Source organism: Lissotriton helveticus, chromosome 5_1 (assembly GCF_964261635.1).
Source record: "Lissotriton helveticus chromosome 5_1, aLisHel1.1, whole genome shotgun sequence".
Classification (NCBI taxonomy): Eukaryota; Metazoa; Chordata; class Amphibia; order Caudata; family Salamandridae; genus Lissotriton; species Lissotriton helveticus.
In genome coordinates, this window is record NC_136065.1 from 1,568,346,645 (window position 1) to 1,568,364,509 (window position 17,865).

Consider the following 17,865-nt stretch of genomic DNA (forward strand, 5'->3'; position numbering starts at 1 on the left):
GAGGACAATTACAGAGATAGTATAAATAACTTGAAGGGGGGGGGGAGAGAAGAAAGGGAGACCACACAAGGATTTCGTGGAGTATTATTTGTAAGAAGTTGTTTCAGCACTACAATACAATTTTATATACAGTAGCCATAAGCCACAAGTATGCACTGAACATGCTAGTGACGGTGAATGGCGCAGTGACACAGTGATGAGAAAATAGCATGAGCGGTGAAAAAACAGTAAACAGTAAATTCCACGAAATCCTTTTGTGGTCTCCCTTTCTCACCCCCCTCCCCTCCCTCTCCCCCTTCAAGTGATTTATACTATCTATGTAATTGACCTTTGTACAGCATCATCCCAGATGTGGGGGCTCAGTGGACTTATGAATCCACTCCAGGGATCTGTGTTTAACCTCTGATTCAATGATTTCAATCTTAGTAGGTCCACTCAGCTATTTTTCCTTCTACGGTTGAACAAATGAGTACCATTGGGTGGGATAACAATAACATTTGTTACACAGCTCCAGGATGCCCATGTAGGTGTAAAGGTGCTCAAGGTGTCTAAAAAAGTGGTATATTACTTTCGTGCAAGGAGAAGATGGTGAGATGCAGCCACCCTTAAACAGTACATTAAGGTGAAGAGAATTCCCAGGGGTTTAAGATCCCAGATAATTCCAACATATGATGACCTCGAGGAGGACTTACTCCTCGCTTGGGAAAAGGAATTGACTGATAATTGCAACAGATTGTTGGCAATTCTGATTGAGAATTGTGAGAGAAAAGTCAAACAGTTGCAGATAGATATGGCATTGGTTGAAAGTGAAATTATTGATTTAAATTTACCAGAGGTAGCGGCAAAAAACGATGCCATTCTGAACAAAATTATCTTCCATCATGTTACAGGCATCAAAATTCGCAAAGCACGGAAGCTAAGAAGGGATGAATTAGACTATACCAATGGGAGGATATTTACATTCGCACATAAATATGACCATATGGTACCTAAAGCTAAGCAACAGAGTGGGACAGAAAACAAATCTGTCAGCTCTAGCTCTATTTCCCTTGATACTGTACAAACTGAAGAAAGTGACCCTGAAAATATTGCCAATACCAATATTAACAATAGTTTTTTATTGGAAGTGAAAAGAATCAAGAGAGGGAACAGAGAGTTCAAACGTCCGGTTTTGGCAGGAAAACAAGGAGAAGAAAAAGAGGTGGCTCAAGGGGAAGAAAGACAGGGTGTGAGGACCAGATCCTGGACCCAAAAGAAATGAGGGATATGGACATTGTGAATTTATCTGAACTTTGTTTGTCTGAAGACGCTAGTAATGTGCTCAAGAAAGGAATGAGCTTTTGGCCTAATTCATTTGGTGACATATGTGAATTGAAAATTGACCTATTTAAGTTCATACGACATTTGAAACTCAAAAAACATTTTGACTCAATGGCAACTGGCAAAAAAGAATTGCATAAAAACCTGGGTTTGATAGTGTCTGACGAAATGAGTATACAAAATGTTTTGGATACTAAACTTTTGTTATCTCTGAGTGAATGTGAGGAAGAAATGGTTACTTCAGAAATAGTGATGAGAGATCTAGGTATAAATGATGATTATAGCATATCCAATAATCTGAATAAAAAATCTAAATGGTCACCCACATTAACATCAGGGAATAACATAAAATTGTTTCACAAATTGGTACTAGCAGATTTAGACAAATATGAAGATAAACACAAGAGGGTAAGATATAGAAATGATAACCTAACATGGGGAGAAAGACAAGCACTTAGAGATCTGTGTAATAATAAAGAATTGACGATAAGAGAGGCGGACAAAGGGGGTAACATGGTAATAATGAACTGTAGAGGTTATGACGAAGAAATTATTACACAACTCAGTAACCCTCTTTGTTATGAGCCTATGCATGGTAATCCCATGTGGGCTTTGACTGAACACATAACAACTCAATTTAAGAAATGGCAGGGTTTGGGATTATTAGATAGTGATGAACTAATGTACTTGAAACCTAATAAGCCAAGATACCCCTGTATTTACACGCTGCCGAAGGTACATAAAGCAATTGCATTTCCCCCGGGAAGACCAATTATTTCAGGCATTGGAGGTCCCACAGAACGACTATCAGAATATGTAGACGTGTTTATCAACCCTTTGGTGAAAAACCTACCATCATACATAAGGGATACGAAACATATTTTAGGGATACTATCTGATCTGACCTGGGATGAAAACATGTTTCTAGTTACTTTGGACGTAACATCCCTATATACTAGTATTAAAAGGGAATGTGGTTTGCGGGCTATGAGGAAGATGCTGAATAAAAGAGCAGCTGGTGCATTTAGACATTCAGAGATGCTAATTGAGATCGTGGAACTCATCCTTGACAATAATGTTTTCCTGCTCAAAGAAAAATGGTACAGACAAAAACAGGGAGTGGCCATGGGTTCTAGATTCTCTCCCTCGTATGCCAACCTGTTTTTGGGTTGGCTGGAGGAGAGAAGGATCTGGGGTCCTGAGGGCCAGCAATGGAATGACTCTATCCTATACTGGGGACGGTGTATAGATGACTGCATATTGATATGGACAGGCTCTCAAGAAAGACTAACTGGCTTCATTGAATATATGAACAACAATGCCTTGAATATTTCATTTACCTCAGTACATAGTAAGACTAAGATTTCCTTTTTGGATATTGACATTTTTTCATAAAAGAGGGTAAAATTGAGAGCAGAACCTTCAGAACAGAAACAGCTTGCAATTCACTGTTGCATTCCACAAGTGCACACCCGCCGCATCAAATAAATGCAATCCCCTATGGAGAACTGATGAGGATAAGGCGCAATTGTAGTGTAAATTCAGACTTTGAAGAACAGAAAAGAGGAACCCTACAGAGATTTGTCAATAGATGTTATGATAAAACCACACTAAGGAAGGCTGAGTCTAGAATAAACAAAATGAAACGTGATGATACACTAAAGGATTTCCAAAAGAAAGATAAGGAGATGGAAAAAATCAGGCTAATTACGGGATACAATGACTGGTCTAAAATATTGAGTAGGAGTATGAACAAAAACTGGCACTTACTCCGAGCAGACAGATGCTTGGAGAAATATGTAACCAAAAGGCCAGCAGTAACTTATAGGAGGGGACGCACACTCAGGAACATCTTAAGTCCCAGTTATCCCATTACGCTTCCCAATACTAACTGGCTAACTGAACATGGCAAGGGTTTCCACAGTTGTAACCAGTGTACAGCCTGCAAATGGGCTGACTCTAAAGTTACACACTTTCACAGTCCGAATTGTAAAAGATATGAGATAAGGAGCAATATTAACTGCCTTTCTAAATATGTGGTATATGCTATTGAATGTAAATGTAAGAAAACATACATTGGCAGTACAATTAGAGCCTTACGGGAAAGGATATGTGAGCATGTTAGGGCAGTCAAACTGGGGGACATGAGGTATCCCTTAGCTGCACACATGTCAATTTGCCCGTTACAAACTACAAATAGGCGTTTTGAATACTATGGAATAGATCACATACCAAGACACCCAAGAGGAGGTAATAGAGAACTTATGCTACGCAGGAGAGAAGCATTGTGGATACTTAAGATGCGTAGCATAGAATGTGGTCTTAATATCGACCAGAAACTACATTACTTTCTAGGTGATAATAGATGACTTGTATTATATGTATTCAAAAGTGCTCTTTACTTAGGACGTTATGCAGTTACCCATTACGATGTATGACTTGAGATGTTGAAAATACCGAATAACACTGAACAGAAATTCTGTGTTAGATTACTTTTTTCTCGATTTTGAAAACTGTTTTTAATTAATTACTGATGGAGGGCTCTTGGTTCTATATATTTCCCTTAACCACGGAATCTTTTCAAAATTATATATCACTTTAAACTAATATGACACACATGCGCAATAATAATATACCTTCGCTTGACTTTATAAATGCTTATGGTATAATATCAAATTCTCAAACGAACAAAATTAATCACACTTGGTCTTCTAATTGCTTTAAGAGAACATATTCTACAATACTATTGCAAATGTTGCTTTGAATTTCGCTCGCCTAAAGAATACAACTGACTTTTCGAAGATTAGAATCTAGTGACTCTGAATAAGCCTCGCGATATTACCACAATAGATGGGATTTCTGGTATAATGAAGTGACATAAGTTAGTGTCTGGCGATATGGTCGGAAATAAATTGTTAGTATGGCTACCTGGATAAGGGAATATATTAGTCCCTTTCATCTAATATTGCCAGGTATAAACGATTCTGGATACATACCTGTTTTAATATTAGTATTTCAGCTTGATATGGGGCCTCATTTTGTGTTACTCTTTCTACTATTCCGAATAACTTAAAACAAATACTCGACTAATCGCTCATGGTTTTGAGTGAAGCGCTTTTATTCGCTCACAGAATCGTTTATGTTTTTGAATAAGTGCATTACACTCGATATTGCACTACAAATATGGCCGCTGAAGTTTGTTTACTGTTTAGTCCCTTTTTGTTTTCTTTCCTGAATCGGGAACGTCTACCAATCACGGACGCCAATAGAATAGTGGGATTTAAATGCAAGGCGGGCCGCACCTGGACTTAACACACGAGCAGTATGATGGCGACGGGAAACCGCTAAGCAGCGTTACTCGTAGCTGCAAACAGGTAAGAGACCACTAAAATGATTTAAGTATTATACACGACATGAACGTTTAGGAGACGCATGGAGCTAGTGGGAGATTAAAACATAATTGACTATCTCAGAAATACTTTGGAGGAGTGTATGAGGAGAGTTTTACGCGACAACGAAACATAGAAGATTGGGATATAACTTAATAGCCACTTTACATTGAATTGCATAGCTAATGGATATAGATGTTGAGTGTGGAAACTAATTTTGTGGCATAACAGTAAGTATCTTACACATAAAAAGATATACTATCTACAGGGGCAATTTATGATTTTGCCCAGATAGGGGGTGGATATATAATATGGACATAAATATAGATATGGCTTTAATATAAAACCTCTAATTTTAGAAAAGAACAATAAAGACTCATGAAACGATAAGAGAAGCATCTGCGCATATATAGCAATTTGTACCATCATCAGAACCCACGTGTGGGTCGGAAGTATCACCACGCAGAAAGTAGGTCTTACTTTTAATCTTGGTTTTCACCTTTTTCGAATAATCTTCAAAGAGAATTGTCTAAAATGACAAATTATTTATTTACTCCTTGCAGAGCACTTGTACTGGGAGTTATAGGTATCGTTATGAGATCAACTTTGACTTATTCTCAATTAGTGATTTTCATTTATAATAAGTAATCCTCTTTCTCGACCTCCCACTCATTTTCTCCTTGCATGAAAGTAATATACCACTTTTTTGGACATCTTGAGCACTAGTGCATGCGTTCCAACACGGGTTTACTATTTGAGATTCTATAATCAGTTTGATGAACAGCGCATTTTCCTGGGTTATAAGGTTGAGATATTATGGACCATTGGGAACATTTTGTTTCCGTTCTCTCCATCACGTGCTGGCTCTATATATATATATAATTGGTGTATTTGCTTATGTTGTGGCAAATACTTTGTAAACAAAATGATGACTGTTGTAATTTGCTCATATGTGTTTTTTGGTTGAGACTTCAACTTTATGTAGAAATACAATATTGTTTTGTATGTTTATCTTGTGCAGCCTTGAGAACGTTGCGGAACCACTAACTAAAGCGATGAAACGCGTTGGCTGTTGTTGGCTGCTTTGAAGAAGTCCGAATAAAACAAGAAAAGAATTTGAATTGAAGATTGAAATTGTTGACCTATGCTTTCTTTGCATATGATATTTGTGTGTTTTTGAAAGAAAAGGGAAACCATATTTATAAATATACGTGTGCTTGGGAGTCAGAATTTGTGTTGTGAGAGACTTGTCTCTCGGTTTATGGAGTTTTGTGGTTCTCCATTCCTTTGAGCGCCGTTTGAATTATTTGGAGTTATTGATTACGTAGTGCGACTATAAACCCTAGGCGCCGTGAACCTATGAGTACAACCACGCTGCTTTTTGTTATGCCCATGTAAGTGTATGCTGTACAAATAAATACACGTTATGTTTTTTGACACTAAAGATTGCCCACACTATTTTGACCAAAACACTATTCTGTGGAGCTGCCGCTGTGTCGTATCACCTCCCACCCATGAAATGAGCTCAGGGCTGAGTGCCAGGGTAGGAAACGTACGCTTTAAAGTGCCCTGCATTATTGGCTTTGGGTTTTGAAAGTGGAGCTGTCAAACTGACCTAGATTGCTAAAAATATCTCTAGCGTGGGCTTTGAGTCTGCCCTCTTCAGTTATTGGCTCCCTGCGATCAGCCTTTTACAGCCACTGCCTTGAGATTTTCTCAGTCAGGCCATGGCTCTGCCCTGTGCAGTATTCATCTGGATCTACTTCAACTTGCTGTTTGTGTCTGGGCTTCCACAGCCACTAGACTGCTTGCATTGAACTGCACAAGGGACATTTTTACAACTATACCTCTAGTACAGTCTCAGCACAAGTACACTTGAGAGCGTCCCCTCCACTGAGCTTGTGCTTCCATCTTTGGTTTCTCTACTAATGTTACAGGCTGACCTACAGGGACACAGCTCAGTCAGTGTGATTCAGGGGGTGGGGGAAGCTGCAGGGCTGGTGAAAATGGTGAATCTCAAATTTCCCATCTGGAAAAGCAGTGGGTTGCAGGGTGGAGGGATGAGATGTCGAAAGATCACGACGGACGGTTTCTATGAGGAGCAGGGTCAGTACCTTTTTGCTTTAGGTGGGCCACTATCTGGAGCGGCACGGTGGGTGCAAAGTCCTTGCTTTTTACAAATAATTTTTTCAAAAGACTGACAGCACAACGTTGGAAACAGAGGAGGGCGAGCAGGCAAAATTATAGGGCAAGCCAAGTCATGTGTCTAGCTTGGCTCCAAGAGTCTGTGCAGGAGCTGAGGCATGAAAACGCTTGGCATGTATTGTGTAACAAACATGCAAAAATATGATTTAATCACTTTCCAATTCAAAAAGGTATGTTTCTTTTACATGCGAAAACACTTCACCTCTGTACATCAGAGTATATCATTGAATAGAAAGACATGTATTAAAATCAATGTTGTCTATTAAATCAAACATAAGAGGGGCTTGCAGGGCACATCCTAAACTCAAGTATTTAAAAGTGCCCTCATATGTGATCATGTGAGAAAAAGGGGGTCCCATAAAATAAAATAGTTGCTTAGGATCACACAATTTGGACAAGGAGGGAAGCCAGTATTGATTCCAGGTTATCTGGGTTCAGATTTTGAAATTCAGCCACCAGATGGATATCTCTGTCTCTCTCTCCCTTTTACAACAAGTTTACAGTTTTGTCTCTCATTCTTGGCTCGAGATGAAACAAAACGACAGAGAGAGCAGACCCAACCAGCAAGCCAAGAATGCATTTATTTGGGGGTGTCATACTCCAAAGACCCCCACTGGAGCTTCTTCCCTGCTGTCCTGCTTCTCATTTCTCAAAATACTCACAGCAGTTCACACACGGATCTTGAAGTTATACAGACTACTCTGGAGCCTGTTGTGAGCACACTTGATAGCACAACCATACGCAGGACTTCTGACTGCTCTTCTGCTGAGGCACAAGGGCAGAGGAGAGGCTTGCCACCTGCCTGGTTTATGCCGGCATAACTGGTATTTAAATGTCCATCTGGTACAAAAATTAGTATAATCACCTAGAGCAGGTACTGTGTCCCTTTAACCGTTAACATCAGTACATACTTTAAACAGTCACTGGAAAAAGAAAACTCTGAAAAATGTGTTCTATTGCTGCACTAAAGGCACCTGATTGATAAATAAAATAAACAAAGCTAGAAAGGTCATGTTGAAATTAATACTGACAATTTCATAAACAGTTCTACTTAAGAATCATGTCCAGGCCTTTACAGAATCGTTTGAATGTGAACAGATGGCCGGTATTTTCTCTAGGAGGGCTGCAACCCTAGGAGGGCCTGCAGACATGTGGCTCCAGAGCTCGAGGTAAGGAGGGCTGTGGGGGGCCCCACTGAGCTGAGCAGAGGGCTGCTGCCACTTAGGGGCGGGAGGGGGAGCAGCAGTGAGTTGTTTGTATACTGGTGTAAGGAGCTGGTAACAGTGAAACGACTCATAGTGCCAGCGCTTTATTTCTGTGATAAATACATTCACTGGCTGGTAAAACTGGAGTAGTAGGAGCGTTGCAGGTGAATCTGCATCTGCTCTCTTTGGTGGAAGTGTAAAGAAGAGTGTCTCAGCAGAGCTTTGGAAGCTGGACAATAATTACATGACTACCAAATACAATGAGCGGAGGTGCCTTTGGACTCTTTGTTGGGCTGGCCAACTTTCCATTATCACGTCACAGGACAAGGCGTGAACAAAAAACAGCTCAAGCGATTCAGTTAATGTAGGCTTGTGCCCTGTAGGAGCCGTCATCTTTGTGCAGCGTATCAGCCATTTTCTGCATCAGCTCGCCCCCATATTTTTCCTCTAAGCCTGGAAGGGGAAGCACGTGATGCAGGGTCCCTGGGACACTTTAATTGATAGGCATTATTTACCATTGTATCATCGAGCCTCCTCAAACTTGTGCAGGACAAGCTCATGTATGTGTAACTTTGTAGAGGAACACGACCTTCTTACTTCCTACTCCTCACACAAGGTAGTTCCTTTGGAGATGCAAAGAAAGAGTCAGGTGCCAAAGGTTATAAAGAGGTCCCCTAAATAAGGATCTGGGGGTGGTGTTAGGGGGGTGGGTAAGTGAGGAGCAGAGTGCCTCGACTGCCAATCCTTCCAAGACAGCACTCCGTTAGAGGTGAGGAGGACAAGGAGGAAAGAGGGCTAATTCAGAGTTGTGAAAAAGGAATGTGAAGCTGGGGATAGAAGAGAGGCGTACAGGGCACCAGCCTTTGACCCCCTCCTGTCCCTGCGTTCTTTGGTGGCCTTTAGTACCAAAACTCCCATCCATTAGCTATGGAGATGACCCACTCAGATCGCACCTTGCCCACGAAACGCTTCTCCAAATCTGGAGTCAAATGCATTTAAAATCTGCACGTCTCCTCACGGGCAAACTTTCCCTTTCGGGGTAGACTTAAATGCCCATCACCCCACCACACAAATGGTAACCTTTCAATTTGCACCTTTAGCAGTGGGAAAATCATGTTCCAACCAAGCAAATTACATGACCTTGGTCATGGTCAAACAACTCTTTCTTACTCCTAGTCTTCTCTCCTCTGACTCACGGCCATCCTCCTCTGGACCATACGCTACAAACTCTGCTCGCACCCGCTTCAGTACTTACCGTAGGCAGTCCACTAAACAAACCACTTCACCCATCAACTTCACTCTCCTGCCTCCCCGTCACTAACAACATCCTCTAACTTCAGAAGTAATTTACACTAACCCTAAATGAATAAGTGAATGAATGAATACATGAATGACTACCACTTGTAAAATGTGCAGGAGCTTCCTCAGAGGCATCTTGGTACTAATCCAGTAGACCAATGAGATGGCCTATTCTTAGAGTTCCCTAAACAGATGCGTTTTCAGTGCACACGTGACAGACTTCTCAGAATCTAGGTCTCTAAGCCCTTTTGGGAGAGAACTAATTGATTTTGCTGCCAGGATTCACAAAGGAATGTCCTCTTAGTCTGTCCTTGTATAGCTTTGGAATACAGAGCAGCCCCTGGTAGGAGGAATGAAGTGCCCGCTTGGGTCATATTTCTTGAATCATCTCTGCAGATAGAGAGGACCTGTTGGAGGCAGAGCTCCTTATGTGATATGAGTCTTTGCTTTATCGGAAGCAAATGAAGTGGCTTGAGGTTTTTAATGGAAGATTACCTCCTTGGGCTATTTATAATTAGGCCATCTGCTGCCTTTTCAACCAACTGTAGCGTATTTAACAGCCCCATTGGGAGTACGAAATACAGAACTTCAGATGGTCTCATCTTGCAGTAACCTACGCATGTACCACTGTTTTGCATGGGGCGTGGCTTGACCGCCGTTGGGAATGGACGCGTGAGCTCTGAGCTCCGTCACGGCCTTCCCCGTTTATCCTGCTCTAAATCCTCCTGCTGACCCTGCTGGCTGGGGTTTGACCGCATCCCCACCCGCGGACGTTGAGGCTCACTCGGGGGCGGTAGGATCGTCCCGGCAGCGGTGTAGAGGCGCGCCGAGCCCGAGCTCTCCTGGACGGTGCCGGCCATCTTGTGCGGCCTGTGTGCTCGGCTGCGTCCCCGGCCTGGATTACGTGGGTGGCCGACCTGCAGTGGGAGCTGCTCGGCCGCCGGCCGCTGCGAGGGTCGGGTCTGCAGGCGCAAGATCGGATTCCCGGCGGCGGAGGACGGGCTGCCCCGCGGAAGAGCTGGGGCAAAGACTGCCTGGGGAGCCCCACTGGAGAGAGGACGGACCGCCTCCGGTGACTGCGGGGGCTTCCTGAACTCGGGCCCGGGAGGCTCCCGGTTCCTATCCTGGAGACGGCGAACGGCCGAGGGCGCCTTGCTGACACCGGACGCTTCCCCTGTGGGACTGGCCTGGGCCACTGGCGGTGAGAGACCTAAAGGGTCGGCACTGGGGACCCCTGAAGTGGTTGGGGCCTGAGGGGCCCCGCTGGACGCTGCTGGCGAGGGAGCCGGGACCCAGACGTGTTCCCTGGGTGTATAGCAGGTCTAGTCCCTGGGGGGTGGTTCTTACCTGATACGCAGAGGCGTTGACCCCCCCTGGCTGGGACAGGGACCTTCTACTCTGGTGCCGTCGCATCACGGAGAACGCACGGGCTGCAGCTTAGCTGATCCTCTGTTGTGGGGTGCTGGAATCGGAGGCTTTCGATGCTGACTCGTGCGAGACACGGGGAGTGTCCCTAGGGCTTGCGAGCCTGGGTGCTGGCCCGCCGGCGCGGAGTGCACCTTCAGCGACATTGATTGGGGAAACACCCTGCACCTGCTGTCGGGGTGAACTGAGACCGGCTGCCATTATGGGGAAATGCCTGAAGGCCCCGCCGGACGCTGCGGGGGGAACGGCGAGCAGTCAAGATTCCACAATGGACAATGGCTCGACGCCGGGCCTACCGCAGGACCAATTGGAGCAGATCCTGAAGGCCATCGCCGACACCAGGGAGGCCTTGCGCCATGACATCGGGCAGGTATCCGCGAGTTTGGGGCTCCTGCGGGCGGACCACGGCAAACTGGCGGACCGGGTCAAGCAAGCCGAGACCCGACTGGACGCACTGGAACCTACGACCAAGGCAACTGAGGCTTCGCTGGGGGAGCTACAACAACTGGTGCAGCTGCTGGAACAGAGGGCGGAGGATGCAGAGGGACGCAACCGCCGCAACAATATACGCGTGGTTGGCCTGCCTGAAAAAGTTGAAGGGGCAGACAGGTTGGGCTATCTGGAGTCCTGGCTGCGTGACGTGGTGGTCCCGGAGGGCCTGACGCCGTTCTACACATTGGAGCGCGCCCACCGGGTGCCGGCTCGGCCCCCAGCTGAGGGTCGGCCTCCTCGACCGGTGGTGGCGCGCTTGCTGCACTACAGGGACCGTGATCTTATTCTGCAGAAGGCACGGGCACTGGGGCCCTATAGGGTGGACAATGCCCAGGTTTCCATCTACCCGGACTATTCCTCTGAGGTTCAGAGGCAGCGCTCCACCTTTCTGGCAGTCAAGAAGGCTCTTCGGGAGGAGGGGGTCCGTTACTCTCTCTTACTCCCAGCCCGCCTGCGGATCATGATGGACGGTAAATCCTCCTTCTACAATTCTCCAGACGAAGTGTGGGACTGGCTGGAATTATACTAAACTGGTGCGGATGCTCATCTTCCATCTGGGGAACCGCGGAGTGTGGCAACTAGATCCAGGTGGACCAGGAGACCCAGGAGACGACCACCGAATGCTCGGACACCCTCCGTCTCACAGACCGAGCTGGAACGCAAGGAGGCCCTACGGGCGGTCTCTACCATTTCCAAGACAGTGGGGTCGACGTCGGCAATGGAGTCGGGCTCCCGAGGGGGCTCTGAGGAGGCGGCATCGGAGGAGTCGGGCGCTGGTGGTCATGGGCCGCCTCATGTCACGCCTGGAACTGCAGATGACTTAATAGACGAATGATCCTAATCCCCATCCGATGTGGTATTGTATATGCTGCTGGGTTCCGGATTTGGGTTTGGGGCAGAGACATGTGGCTCGGGTGGGCAGGGAACTGTTGTTGTTGGGAGGCTGCCTTCCGCCGTTTGTGGCTCCTGCCGATGATGGGGTGGGGATGTGGGGTACCTAGGGCATATTGGGGAGGGCCGGTCGGGAGGCGTGTGTAGCTCGTGGTCTGTTGGACATAGCGACAGGCCACCCCCCCTATCTCACACCTATTGTGGGACTCTGGTAGTTGCCAGAGACTGTTTTTTCTTGGGCTTTTGACTTTTGGATGGGTTTCTGCTGTTTGGAGCCTATTCTGGGGATGGGTGGGACGAGGGACTGTTGGGTGGTCTTAGGGTTCTGGTTTTGGGGTGTTGTCAGTGTGCCTAGGATTTTTTCTTTATTCAGAACTGTACTTGCTACTGGGAATGGGGACCATACCTGAGCTGAAGTGTGTGACCTGGAATGTGCGGGGACTGAATTCCATGCTGAAACGCCACAAGGTGCATGCCTATCTTGTTCGTAGGGGGATTCAGGTGGCCTTCCTGCAGGAAACCCATATTGACCAAACAGAGGGGCGGGCTCTGCAGCGCCGGTGGCGGGGACAGCTGTTTTACACGGTATACTCCGCCTTTGCAAGGGGGGTTTTGATTTGGGTGCGGGCGGGGTTCCCTTCCAACCCTTGGTGACAGTGATCGATCCTGAGGGGAGGTTTGTGGCTGTACAGGGCCGCCTGGATGGGAGGGACGTGACGCTCTGCAGCGTCTACGCCCCAAATGTGGAACAGCCTGCCTTTTTTGCGCGATTGTCCGGGAAACTGACGACAGTCCTAGCCAATACGGTGTTACTGGGGGGGGGACTTTAATTCTGTATTAGATGTGGAATTGGATAGGTCTTACCCACCACTGGTGCAGGCGGCAGCTCACAGGCTAGCGAAGAGTAGGGGAGAGTGGCAAAGTAGCTGGGGCCTGGTTGATGCATGGCGAACTCAACACCCTACAGAAAGGGATTTTTCCTTTTATTCCCCACCACACGCGCTTCATGTTCGCCTTGACAGCATTCTCTGCTCGCCGGATGCTCAGTGCTTAGTCCGCCACAGCGAATATCTGGCTAAAACGATATCCGACCATAACCCTTGCTTGGTAGTGGTCCAATGGACGCGGCAACACCAAGCTATCCCGACGTGGCGGTTAAACCCGGTGGCATTGGAGGACGCGGCATTTAAGGCTGATGTATGCATTGGGGTGGAAGGCTACTTAGATGCTAACATGGGCACAGCTACCAGTAGGGCGCTAGAGTGGGACGCCTTTAAGGCAGTGGTTCGGGGCGTCTGTATATCGGCTACCGCCGGAGTCCGCAAGACCCTCCTGCAGGATGTATTGCGAAGCGAGGATCGCTTACGTGAGGAGGAACAACGTCATCACGCGACTCCTGAGGCTCACGGAGCGGTTTCGGCCGCGCGGGAGGAAGTGGCGGCAGCGATGGAGAAGCTGCGCTGCTTCGACTATAAGGAGTTTCTGGTTCGAGCTCATGCTGAACGAGACAAGGTGGGCTCGCTGCTGGCCTGGTTGGCCGCTCCTGGGACCCGAGGCACTCCGATTGTAGCTCTGACCACTCCAGAGGGACACATGGTTTATACTCAATCGGAGATCAACGATCAATTCTTGACATATTACGCGTGCCTTTATAGGAGCGGGATGCCAAGTGCGCCTGTGGAGCTAGATGAGTTCCTCCTAGCGGCGCGGCTTCCCCAGCTCGACCCGGAACACGCGGACCGTTTAGGCGGGGACATCTCTGAGGGAGAGATTAGAGTGGCCATTAAACACATGGCTCGCCGCAAGACCCCTGGCACAGATGGGCTACCGATTGAATTTTATGCACCCTACGCGGATGTATTGATACCGCGACTACAGGCGGTTTACCGGGAGGCATGGGACACACCGGGGTCCTACCTGCGACTACTCGAGAGGCCTTGGTAATACCCTTACTGAAGCGTGGCGGCGATGCTAGCTCTCGTTCGGCCTACCGCCCACTGTCCATGCTCACAACGGACTACAAGATTCTGAGCAGGGTTCTTGCGACACGGCTTCTGGCCCACATGCGCACTTTGGTGCACTCAGACCAAGCAGGCTTTATTCCCCAGTGCACCACCGCCACCTGTGTGCGTCGGCTGCTTCGGGTCATGGGGGGCAATGCTGCTGGCCCACCGGGTGCCGCTGTCCTTTCGACTGACATTGAGAAAGCATTTGACAGCGTTGACTGGCCGTACCTGCTTCGAGTACTGGAGGCCTTCGGACTGGGCGAACGATTTGTGAAGTGGACCGCCTTGCTTTATGCCGCGGCTACAGCCCGAGTCAAGACGGGGGCCACCATCTCTGCCCCGTACAGAGTAGGGCGGGGGACTCGACAGGGATGCTCCTTGTCCCCCCTACTATTCGCGCTCGCCATAGAGCCCCTGGCCGCTCACGCCCGTATGGGCCGAGCGTATGAAGGCCTTCCACTGAGAGGCGACACCCACTACATCTCTCTCTATGCAGACGATTGTTTGCTGTTTTTAGCCGATATGGATGATTCCCTGTGTGGGACCAGGCTCTTGCTCTCGGACTTTGGCCACCTCTCGGGACTGAGAGTCAACTGGGGGAAGTCTTGCCTCTTCCCGTTGGCACTAGGGACGGATGACTCCCAGCCAGAGGGTGAACTGCGATGGGAGGACCATTGCCTCCCTTATCGAGGTACGCACATCTATCCATCATCGTTGGACCTCCTGGAGGGTAACATTGACAGAGCGATCCGGAGTCTGCGAAGCTGCATGGGATTCTGGCGGACGCTGCCACTGTCGGTCGCGGGACGTGTGGCGTTACTGAAAATGGTAGCACTTCCTCCTTTATTATATCTTTTTCGCACACTGCCGATCTGGATCCTGGCATCGGTTTTTACCAGACTCCGCTCCCTAATTTCTGGGTTCATCTGGGGATCGGGTAGACGGCGCGTGGCGTTGGCCACGTTGATGCGCCCCAGATCGGACGGGGGACTTGCGGTCCCGGATTTCGAGTGGTATTATTTGGCGGCGCAGCTGCAGTGGCTTACCCAGGCAGTGGCTTTAGAATTCCGGGGTCCAGAGGGGGTAGTGGGCAGAATATTTCCGAGACACGTCATCTCCTTCATAATTCTAGGCCAGAAATTGGACCTTACCCAGCTCACAGGGGAGGAACGTACGATTCGTAGCTGTTGGCTTCGTTGCCATAGGCGATCCGGCACCACTCGCCCATATGCCCCTGAGATCCCGCAAGGGAAGTGCACTGCCTTTCCGCACGGAGGCGACTGGTCTGCGCTGGCGACCTGGGAGGAGCTCGGCTTGCAAATGCTCGGTGATCTTTACAAAGAGGGATCGCTGCTCACGTTTCAAGAGCTGCGAGACGCTTACGGCCTCCCAGGGGGTGACTACCTGTTGCACGCCTCGCTGGTGGCCGGTATTCGGAGACACTGGAAGAGAGGGCTCACTGAACCACCGACCTCTGAGTGCTGTCAATATGTGGTCATGGCTGCGGGTACTTACAAGGCCGTCACCTGCCTCTACCGGAGGCTGTCGACTGAAACCCTGCAGCCCCTGGATTGGAATGCCAATTGTTTTTACAAAAAAAATGTACCACTGTTTTGCATGCATGTCCTAGGAGAATGTTCACTGTTTTAAAGTTTTCAGTAGTGCAACACAGGTAGAGGGGATTGCTCTTATCTTTTGTTAACAGAACAGGTCACAGTAAAATGTTATGCTCAAATTTCTAGTTCCTTGTTTGGAGAGTAGGAGGGGTCCCAGATCTTTCGATCACAGCATTCCAACCTTGGGAGTGGCACAGTCTCCAAAGATTAGAATTTCAGATTTGTATCTGTATTTCATCCAATTTGCCACTGAAGTCAGACATCCATGCACACTGTTATTCATTTGCTGAAAGGATAGCATCAGCTGGGTTTCATCAACCCTTTTATCCCCCACACTCCCATCAAAAGACCCTCAAACTTATCTTCACCGGAACAACTTGTCAACCTTTCTCCCACCTTTTATTCCATATGCACAGTCCCTTCCTTCTTTTTGTCTACCCACACCCTGCACACTTTCTGTCATCCCACAGCCCACTTGCTGGGTTATCCCTGCTCCTCCCTTCTGGCCTCATCTCTCCAAATCACTATCAACCTCACTCCTCCTACCCTTTGACCCCTATCCTCTTTCCCCACATTCCAACACCTCTGCCCCAACATTCCAGTTATCAAACCAGCCCATCCCCATATTCGCCATACTCAAACATGTCTCACCCAACTATCTCACATGAACTAGCATGCCTCCCTACCCCGATGCTCCATCTACCTTCTGCCTATCGGCAACTGTCCTCTTCAATATACTATCCCTTTCCCTTCCCCCACTTTCATGCTGGATTCTTCCCCTTTTACCCACACATTTCCCCCTACAATAGTACATGTGAATCACACGCCTAACTTGAGACTTGACTCGAAAGTTCAACACAAGCCCCTATCTTTGCACTTGGCGCCAAAGGCCCTCAATCTCGGAAGCTGTGTCCTCTTTATATCATTTGATGAAGTAAATCAACATCCTAACACACGTTTTCTCTCTGCTCAGCCATTCACTTGCAACCCACAAATGTTACCCACAACAGTATCAACATTCTTCTCTGAATAACAGCCCACAGAGGCTCAGTATCCCAGGCACAACCGCCCACCTAGACCCAATCGGTGTACTCTTACCTCAATGAAAACAAGCTGTGGCATAGCCAATAGGTCTTGCCTTTGGGCCATTATAAGTGTTTAGCCTTGCAACAGTTGATGTTGCACCAAGAATATTGTGCTGCATAATGAAATACTTACAAGGTCCCAAAGGCGAGACCTATTGGCTGTGCCAACGCTTGTTCTTTACTGTGGCTACGTATGGTAGAAGTCAGCAACTGCTGACACCAGTGCTTGATAGAGACAGCTGTGCCCTAGTAAAATGGCACTGTAGTCAGCCTGGTCTTTGTCTATTTTCTTATATTTTCATAAGTTAGCCTGGGACGCATGCAACACCCAACATGTTATACCGTTTACACAGGAAACAACAAAATTAAGCATGGGCGGATTTTGCGGATCCACGATTCACGGATTTGCGTATTCACGGATCGTGGATCCGCAAAAATCCGCGTATTTGCGGATTAGCGTATTTGCGGATTTGGGGCGGGGCTTCCATGCGAGTGCACATGCCTCTTGTGTGTATAAAAGGTCAGAGACCGATCAGAGCTTTTTTCTAGGCGAGGGGTGGAAAAGACAACACAAGGGAGCCGAATAATGCACTGTCCCTGCCAGGGCACATGTGGCCAGATCAGCCTCCAAGAGAAGCCCCCATCAATAATCAATCCCAGGCAGTCCATGGTAGGGCTGAAATGCCCAGGACCCCCAGCAGATCAGCCCCCCTCTAGCCATCCCGGTGCCCATGCAGCCATCACCATTGTTAAGGGGGGAAATCATCAAATTTCTAGCACCGGACAGTTTTCTCCTGCAAAACATTCTACTTGCTTTGCCTATGTGAGGGTGGGTAGGTGTTTTGCCAAGTAGACCCCAGCCACAGGATCAAGGTGTATGGAGAAGCTTTCTCTTCCATCGTATGAACATGAGAACAAAGAGGCTGCACCCT

At 47.6% G+C, this 17,865-nt stretch overlaps 1 long non-coding RNA gene across 1 annotated transcript in view; it reads right to left on the reverse strand.

Annotated features, from left to right (window-relative positions):
* The window catches only part of LOC144753707 (uncharacterized), a 153,065-nt gene that overhangs the window by 84,074 nt on the left and 51,126 nt on the right, over positions 1 to 17,865 (reverse strand). The window lies entirely within an intron of this gene.